Below are 7,907 nucleotides of genomic sequence, written 5' to 3'. Positions count from 1 at the left end.
CTTTAACGCCACTATCATATCTGCCTCCACCACCAAACCTGGCAGCACGTTCCAGGCACCAGCCACACACTGTGCAAACATCCTGCTCGGCAGAGAACATAGACAGGTAAGGACCCTTCTCCAGAGTGATTAGATGGGTGACGTTTCGAGGCCAGGACCCTTCTTCAGACAGATCAGACTCTTCAGTCTGAGGATGGGTCCCAACCCGAAACGTCACCTGTCCATGTTCTCCAAAGACGTTTCCCTCCAGCTCTTTGCGTCCTTTTTTTTGAGTAAAACATTTATTTCGGTCTTGAGGTGGAGGCAAAGTCCAAGTGGTTGATTGCCCTTTCTCCTGCCCATCTCTGACCTGCCCGCCATCATTGTCCCAGGAATTACATGAGGCACTGCTGGAGATAGAGGCTCCACAACAAGATCGTCCCATGGAGGAGTGAGCAGGCAAGCGCAATCTTTAGATGAAGCTACTAGGTTCAGGTATACTTGTTAGGAAATCTAGTCCTCTTGTTTTGTTTTCATGTTTTTCCACCATCTCTTGTACTATGACCTGGCAGGAAGGCCATTAACATAATCAAGAGTTGCCTCTCGTCCTCCCAACATCATCTCTTAATTTACGCCAAGATTCTGTTCTTATGATTTTTTTTAGATTTAGAGATACAGCGCGGAAACAGGCACTTCGGCCCACCGAGTCCGCGCCGCCCAGCGACCCCCGCACATTAACACTATCCTACACACACTAGGGACAATGTTTACATTTTACCAAGTCAATTAACCTACATACCTGCACGTCTTTGGAGTGTGGGAGGAAACCGAAGATCTCGGAGAAAACCCACGCAGGTCACGGGGAGAACGTACAAACTCCGTACAGACGGCGCCCGTAGTCAGGATCGAACCTGAGTCTCTGGCGCTGCATTCGCTGTAAGGTAGCAACTCTACCACTGCGCCACCGTGCAGCGGTTTAAAACAAAGCGACGAAGAAGACAATAAGTAAGTGAATTAAAAGTTACAAAACGAGCAGAACCTTCGAGGGCAATGTTAATTCAAGGCGACAAAAGAGTAAAGAGTTTCATATGTGCAGACAACAGTGCAATGAAATATTTACTTGCTTCCGTTTAACAGGCCTGTAAACGCAATAACACACAAAATAATATATAATCAAAAATACGACAAATAAGACTGTGAATACTGTTTAGCTTCAAAGTTTAAATATTTCTGTTCAACCATGTTTATTTGTGAGCTGTCTGATGGTTCAGAAGGTGCAGAGGGTTGCATTTGGTATCAATTACTTTCCCATCGTTAATGTGCATTTCCCATCATTAATGTGCATTTCCCATCATTAATGTGGCTTGGAATGTGGCCAATTTGTCTTTGTGGGAAAATGACTGAATTCATTATTTTGGAGCATCTGGGTTTGAACTAGATGTATTTCTTCAGAATGGTGCTTTCTATTTTTTCCTTGTCTTGTTGTATTTTAGACTGTTCTTCTTTTCCTTTCTACTAGGCTTGTATACACTGGAATTTAGAAGGATGAGAGGAGATCTTATCGAAACGTATAAGATTATTAAGGGGTTGGACACGTTAGAGGCAGGAAACATGTTCCCAATGTTGGGGGAGACCAGAACCAGGGGCCACAGTTTAAGAATAAGGGGTAGGCCATTTAGAACTGAGATGAGGAAAAACCTTTTCAGTCAATCTGTGAATCTGTGGAATTCTCTACCTCAGAAGGCAGTGGAGGCCAATTCTCTGAATGCATTCAAGAGAGAGCTAGATAGAGCTCTTAAGGATAGCGGAGTCAGGGGGTATGGGGAGAAGGCAGGAACGGGGTACTGATTGAGAATGATCAGCCATGATCACATTGAATGGCAGTGCTGGCTCGAAGGGCCGAATGGCCTCCTCCTGCACCTGTTGTCTATTGTCCTTTCTGGATTCATGTGTATAGCACCAGTCTGTTGTTCTGTTGCACTTGACATTTCTAATTCTACCTGTTTTCTCCAGATAATCTTTTCCCTTTGACTTGTACCTCATTTTCAACCCACGTGATCCCATCTCCATAATTTATCTTGTAATAAAAAGGAACTGCAGATGCTGGTTTATACCAAAGATAGACAGATAATGCTGCAGTAACTCAGCGGGTCAGGCAGCATCTCTGGTGAAGTTTCGGGTCGGGTTTGGTCCAAAGAAGGGTCCCAACCAAAGATACTAGAGGAACAAGATGGACCACTCCATTGAAATCGCCTATACTAAAGTGTAGTGCATTTCAGTAGGCAAAACCCACCGTTCGCTATGCCTCACGCAGTGTAATCAGTGTTTTGGGGGAACAGTATGTGTGATGATACCATTAAAATGCAGAATATATCTCATCTATCAACTCACAGATTTTTGTTATTTTTCTATTTAAATATTTCTGCAAGTTTCTTCCCACTAAAATGGCGCCATGACATACTGCGGTTTTTAGGGTCGAGTGGTCTATCTTGCTCCTCTAGTATCTTTGGTCCCAACCCAAATTGTCACCTTGCCATTGTCTACCTGCTGATTTACTCCAGCACTTTGTGTCTACCACAATATTTCTCTTGCTTTGACCTCGGTTTCAACCCATATGATCCCAATTCCATAATTACTCTCATGCTTTGAACTTCTTATATCTTAAACAATCAATCTCTTTATTATCTTTTTATTTCCAGTTTTCCTCCTCTGACAGAGACCAGGATATAAACACAAATTACTGAGCTTCTCATAGGTTTCTGTTCGTGAAAAATGGCACTCCACTTAGCCCCTGGCAAAATCCTGATACGCCCATAGGAAAACAGGCTCTTCAGTCAAATTTATCCAAAAGACCATTCTCTAAACCTTCCCCTCCAGCAAATTTTAAAACTCGAAATCAGTAGATTCACGCCCCACCCAGCCAGCATCTCCCAATCACGGTTGTGCTGCCTTACAACGTCAGAGTCCCGGGCTCAACCCTGACTACAGGTGCTGTCTGCACGGAGTTTTCCCCAAGTCAAGTCAAGTCAAGGTGCTCCGGTTTCCTCCCACACTCCAAAGACGTACAGGTTTGTAGCTAACAATTTGGTAAATTTGTAAATTGTCCTGTGTGTGTGTGTGTGTGTGTAGGATGGTGTTAATGTGCGGGGATCGCTGGTCAGCACGGACTCGGTGGGCCGAAGGGCCTGTTTCCGTGCTGTATCTCTAAACTAAACTAAACTTTGTCCCTGATTTGCTTTGAGAAATTTGACAATAACGTGAAGCAAGTTAAAGTAAGTGCATTCAGTGGCAGCTGTGATGTAAATGAGAGAAAGGTTAGCAAAGAGAAGCTCGGAGTTCTGAAGTTTTAATGTCTTTCTGAAATGGGACAGGATCTCGAGATCCTGCCATTCAGTTGTTCCTTGCTTATCAGGGCAGAAACTCTTGGCTAACATTGGAACATCTCGCACTGTTTCATTGTGTTTTGATTGATTACAGCACACATAGTCTGATGACTTCTTAGGATGATTAAAAGTGATCCTACCTCTATTACTTTAAATTGTGGCATTATGCAAGTTTGGATTGCAATTGCTGAGAGTGCAGATTCTGTTGTTATTTTTACTGAAAATCCATGAGACTGCCAGAACTAAACATGTAAATTAATGCATGTACTGAAAGGGCACTAATTCACCTTTCTTCAAAGCTGTAGGAAGTACAATGTTCAACTTACTTATATTTATTGTGTGTGTGAAGATTTGTGTGTCTGTTCTGTAAACGTGTCCTTCCAATGTTGTAAATGGGAAGAAAATATTAAATTTGAATAAATGCATTTCAATTCTGTTCGTTCAAGTCTCAACTGAGTGTAGTTCATTGACACATATAGTTTATTTCCACTGTTTTCTCCCTCTAACAGAGACTGGGATATAAACACAAATTACTGAGTTTCTCAGAGGTACCGAGGTGCAGTGAAAAGCTTTTGTTGCGTGCTAACCAGTCAGTGGAAAGGTACAATCGAGCTGTCCACAGTGTACAGATACTTGATGAAGGGAATAACCCTTTAGTGCAAGATAAAGCCAGTAGATAGTCCAAGGGTCTCCAATGAAGTAGATCGTAGGTCAGGACTGCCCTCCTTGTTGGTAGGATTGGTCAGTTGCCTGATAACAGCTGGGAAGAAACTGACCCTGAATCTGGATGTGTTTTCACACTTCTGTACCTTTTGCCTGATGGGAGAGGGGAGAAGAGGGGAGTGGCCGGTGTGCTAATTTCATCCCTTATAATAATGAAGGTTTCTAATATAGATACAGAAATATTCTTTTACTCTTTTTTTTTTACTGGTACGTTTTACACCGCACAAAATCAGCAGAACTATTGTCTGTGAATTCCATCACATTTTCACATTTAGAAGTAACATTCTTTCTCTTTTGCATTATTATTATTTTGTATTCCTCATATTATGGGAGAATATTATTTTATGCATGATATTATTTGCTATTATTTTATACATTAGACATTGTTACGGCATTATTTTATACATTGTTGTTTAAGGTTTGTAACTGCTTAGGCATTAGGCGCCTCTCTGTAACTAATTAAGGCGCTCTAGACATTCCGTACCCTTGACACGTCTCTGTAACACTCCTTTGTATAACACTCCTTTGCTTTAGCTTGTAACTTTGCTTTAGCCTTGATGATAAGGGTAGCAGAATCCGAAGGGATGCGGACATTCATCAATGAGTAGGATTTAATGGTGGCAAGAGAAGAGATAAGGAAAAACATAGGCCTTGGGGGGGATGGATGGATGGATGTGAGGGATGGACTAGCAGGAAATAAGGGAGGCGAAATATGAAGGGATGTGAGCATTGAGATAAGGATATATTACTAAATGGGATTTAATGGTGGCGGGACAAACAGGTACTACAAAGCAATGAAGGACTGAAGAAAGGGAGTGTGGGAGAAAGGGAGTGTGGGTATGAGGTAATACAAAGGAGATAAGGTTTAGAATAACCCTATAAAAATAGGCTGCCCGGTGTACTAAGTGGGCAGTCAGATGGTTGACATCCTGATTGTTCCAGCCGTTGTTTGCAAATAAAGGCTTTTAACTTCTTGAAGAATTCTCCGTGTCATCTGCTTCATTTTGAACACCGGTAACCACGACAAAATTGGCGTAGTCGGCAGGATCGGAAAGAGGCCCGTTCGATAATGGATGACAAGTTAAAGGCGCTTCCAAGCCCGTCAGGGGCTCCCCGGTTCAACAGGTAAAAGGTGGCCACCCGCAAAAAAGGTAGGCGGTTTTCCGCTTTATTTGGACTAATAGCCTGTTGAAAACGGGGGACCACTGGTGGCACAGGAGCGCCCAGGCGGTCCAAGGGCCTCTCCGATCCAAAGAATCTGTAAAGGCTTTTAACTTCTTGAAGAATTCTCCGTGTCATCTGCTTCATTTTGAACACCGGTAACCACGACAATATCATCTTTAAGCATTTTGCCCTTTTTTTGTGCCGTTTATTATTGTTTTAATGGTAGCAAATCAACGTCTTATTTTTCACTTGAAAATCTAGATGGTGGGAATGGTGTGGCAAACAAAGTAAATCTTCTTGTTACTTGAGAACCCTGTGTACCATTCTCAGAAGAATAGTTTATGACCCGAAATGTCACCTACTCCTTTTCTCCAGAGATGCTGCCTGACCACCTTCAGACTGATGTGTATAATCCTGCCTGACAGCAAGGTACACATTCACACTGGGGGCTGGGGGGGGGGGGAGGAGAGAGGGAGGGGGAGGGAGGGAGGGGGAGGGAGGGAGGGAGGGGGGGGGGGAGGGAGGGAGGGGGAGGGAGGGAGGGAATCAGTGAGCCTTGGCACCTCTTGGATATCCGATTAATTTTAGTGCCATTTGTGACAATTTTACTAGGTTTCCCTTTTTAAAAAAAATAATGATGCCACAATACAAATTACAAGACCCCTGGGATTCCGAGCCTTGCCATTTATTATCATCTTGATTTGAGCCATGTGCTGTTTTCAGCAGCATAGTCACCTTGGTGGGTGAATGTCAACTTCGTATACAAAGTCCTTCAGTCTCACAGCTTGAGATTCAGGAAATGTAAAGTGAATGTGGATTTGAGTCACGCCTCTTTTAAGTACATGATTAGAAATAAATCCTGGCCTGTGTGGTTGTAAAATTACTTGAAGCAGCAGACTGAGCCCACAGTTTCTACCGAGTGCGTAATCGCAGTTTTGTCGCTGTGAGAGTATTTGTTTGCACCCTTTGGTGGGCTAGCTTGCCCAATCATTGTCAAGTGATTGCCGCTGGTTTTAGTTTGTTTTGGTTTTTAGTTTTAGAGATACAGCACGGAAACAGGCCCTCCGAGCCACCATACCCAAGCCAACCATCGATCACCTGCTCACTCTAGTTCTATGTTATTCCCACTTTCTCATCCACTCCCTCTCTGCACACAAGGGGCGATTTTATATAGTTGCTGCCGACAGCGCCGGAGACCCGGGTTCAATCCTGACTCCGGTTGCTGTCTGTACGGAGTTTGTACGTTCTCTCCCTGCGACCTGCGTGGGTTTACTCCGAGTGCTCCGGTTTCCTCCCACATTCCAAAGACATGCAGGTCTACAGGTTAATTGGCTTCTGTAAATGTCCCTAGTGTGTAGGATAGTGCCACTGTACGGGGTGATCGCTGCTCGGCACTGACTCAGTGGGCTGAAAGGCCTGTCTCCACGTTGTATCTCTAAAGTCGAAAAATGATATCAATATTGATTTTCAATGGTTCCTTTATTATCACATGTACCAAGGTACCGTGAGGTTCTTTTTTTTGCAGACGGATCAGTAAAATTATTGTCATGAGTACAATCCCTGGTTAAGTACAGAATGCATAGAAACAGCCCAGTGAGTGTACATGCAAGTTGCCAGGTTTCACAGACCCAGCAGCACCTGGCCATAAAGGCCTGTGGCAGCTATCACCTCCATCCAGGTAAATCAAGAGAATAGAAGCATGTGAGCAATTTTATGAACAGGTAAAAGGACATTTAATTTCAGACCAGTTTGCCATTTTGTAGCTCGGTCTTATCTCCTATAGGCCTCCTCTCTGCAGCAACAGGGGAATTACTGCAAATAATTTGTAAAGTGCATCAATGTAGTCTTTAACTCTATTACACTTTGGCAGAAAAGCCTGGGTTTGATTTCCCTGCCTCGCCTCTCAGTTCACCAAATGCCAAAGCAACTGAGTGTAACAGTCTTATTGAATGGAGAAGGCAGATACAATTGTGTGATTGAAACACATGGCAAACAAAGGGTACAAAGAATGTGCTTCCTGTCAAGGCAACAAGATGCCTTTTTTATACCTTTACACTTGTCTGTGCAGCCTTGAGCGAGATTGGGCCTTGCCAAATTCCTGATTTGACTGATGGCATTGCAGGTCTTGACAAGCAGTGCGTTTGCAAATCTACTTCATGGAGTCACACGATGCGATGGGATGACTCAACATCTCGGGTTACTCAGCTCGTCCAATTATAAAGAATTGTAAAGCGACTCATTTTGGGAGGAAGAGTGAGGAGCAAAATAAATAGCCCCATTTAGAAAGGGATATCGCTGTGGAGAAGTGGTAGGGTCCCTATAAACAAATTATTGAAAGCAGCCACGCACGATGAGAAGACAATGAATAAAGAGTGTGGGATCCTTGACTTTAGAGACAAGGAATTTGATCATTTAGCACAATGTCCTCAGTGCTATGCAATTAGAAATTATTTTTCAAGGAATTTTTCAATGTTCCAGAAATGAGGAATTTAATTTGTGCAGTGAGACTAGATAAATTGCAGTTAAGGGAAATTTTTATGGTGGTTTTTAAAATTGTAAATGGTTTGGAGTAATTAGGGATACACTATTTTCAATGCGAGAACAGGTACTATAACAACATTAAAAAGGTTTAGCGGGATGTGGGCCAAACATAGGCAG

This window comes from Rhinoraja longicauda, chromosome 20 (genome assembly GCF_053455715.1).
Source record: "Rhinoraja longicauda isolate Sanriku21f chromosome 20, sRhiLon1.1, whole genome shotgun sequence".
Classification (NCBI taxonomy): domain Eukaryota; kingdom Metazoa; phylum Chordata; class Chondrichthyes; order Rajiformes; family Arhynchobatidae; genus Rhinoraja; species Rhinoraja longicauda.
Note: the sequence above shows the minus strand (reverse complement) of the source record.